The following is a 1950-nucleotide window of genomic DNA, read 5'->3' as shown; positions in this document are numbered from 1 at the left end:
GTAGTGGCGGGGAATGGCCTCATGGCTGCTTCGGGGTGGGGGGTGGCCAGGCCGCCTGGCTGCACGTATGGTGTATAGCCCCCCACCCCCACCCCACACCTGCCGCACTCACGTCCCCACAGCACGGTGGACCCTTTGAATTGTACCCTTTTCTCCCCTTTCTTTTTTCTTTCGAGAGTTCCCCCCCCCTTAGGGTGCCTGTGCTTGCTGGAGAGACAGAGACAGTGAGAAGGAAAGTGAGAAGTCAGCCCTCGGGGGTATGGCCATGCCACAATCTCTTCTCCATTCTTCTCTTGGGATTTTGGGCACACACCTACCTTGCCCAGCATTACTTTCAATCTGCAGGGTCCAGGTCTTGAACCATGGTCGACCATATGGGAGTCTAGCTCCTTAACCACCGCACCACCTGCTTCTATCGACTCTTCGTTATTTTTTTTAATTATTTATTTATTATTATTTTTTTTCACATGAGTGAAAAAGACACACACAGAGAGAGAGAGAGAGAGAGAGAGAGAGAGGGAGAATAAGCCACCAAGTCCAAGACTAGAACCTTAGCTGACCACGTGGGAATTCCAATGCCCGAACCACCTGCTGGCCCCAACATCTACTCTTCTTAATGCCAATCTTGTTGAAGCTGAAGACACCCAGAAATGTGCACAGATCCTCATTACACGCCCAGAGAAACTCAAAGTGATCCACCTGTGTGACAACAGCCCGGTCAGAGACAGCGACACCGTGCCCCGGGGCCGCCTCCGCTGCATCCGTGGCCTCTCCCAAGGGTAAAAGCCCCCCTGGTGTCCCACCTACAGATTAGCTTGGCCTGATTTTGAACTTTATACACAAGGGGATTTCAAAAAGTTCATGGGAAATGTAATTGAAGCATGAGTTTATTTTGCTACAAAAAAAAGGTCAAACCCCTGCAGGGTTTTCTTTTTTTCAAAAAATTATTTAATTTTCTTTATTCATTTATTTATTTTAATTTGACCAGAGATAGACACACAGAGAGAAAGTGAGAAAGCAAGCCACCAGGTCTGGGACTCGAACTATGGTCAGCCATGTGAGAGTGTCCAGTACCTTAACCACCACGCCACCCGCTGGTCCCAGCAGTGTTTTCATAATACGCATTTTCCAAGAACTTTCTTTTGGGGGGATGGGTGTCTCTAAGTTTCCTAGGCTGGCCTTGAACTCACAATCCCCAGCCTTGGCTTCCTGCGTAGCTGGCATAACAGGCACACGCCACTACACCTGGCTTACACTTTCCACAAACTTTCCAAAATCCCTTCGTAAATAGAACCGCACAGCGGTTGCTCGTCTCAGGGTCTGACATCTGGCCTGGGAGATGCCAGGGTGAAGAGTGCTGAGACTCCCTGTCACTGTCAGCACTCGCTCCTGCAGACACGGTCCCAGACCGCCCACTGCTCGCTCCTGCAGACTTCCCCGGGTCACCAACTGCTCGCTCCTGCAGACACGGTCCCAGATCGCCCACTGCTCACTCCTGCAGACTGCCCGGGCGGCCCACTGCTCGCTCCTGCAGACATGGTCCCAGACCGCCCACTGCTCGCTCCTGCAGACTTCCCCGGGCCACCCCTGCTCGCTCCTGTGCCCCCCGGGCCTGCCACTGCTCGCTCCTGCAGATACGGCCGGCGGCTCGCTGCCCTTGCAGGTTGGCTGTCTGCAGTTCTTTGCTATTACAAATGCTGCTGTTTTGGCCCTTTTCTTTTTTACTGTAATTAGATGAAGACTCGGGCCATGGAGAGAGTGATCAGGTCCTCTCTTCTGTGTGGTGCCAGAACTGCCTGGGCCACTCTGGCCTATGGCAGGAGGTGGGATTCCTCAGCTGCTCAAAGCAGGCCTGAACCCCAGAGCTGTGCAGCTCTCTCGGGGGTGTGAAGGGGTCACCAGCCTCTTGTAGTCAAATCCCTGTGAGTGTTGGGAGAGGACTTAGGGAAA

The sequence above is a fragment of the Tupaia chinensis genome, unplaced genomic scaffold (assembly GCF_000334495.1).
Source record: "Tupaia chinensis unplaced genomic scaffold, TupChi_1.0 Scaffold138725_1, whole genome shotgun sequence".
Taxonomy (NCBI): Eukaryota; Metazoa; Chordata; class Mammalia; order Scandentia; family Tupaiidae; genus Tupaia; species Tupaia belangeri.
This window is presented reverse-complemented; position numbering follows the sequence as displayed.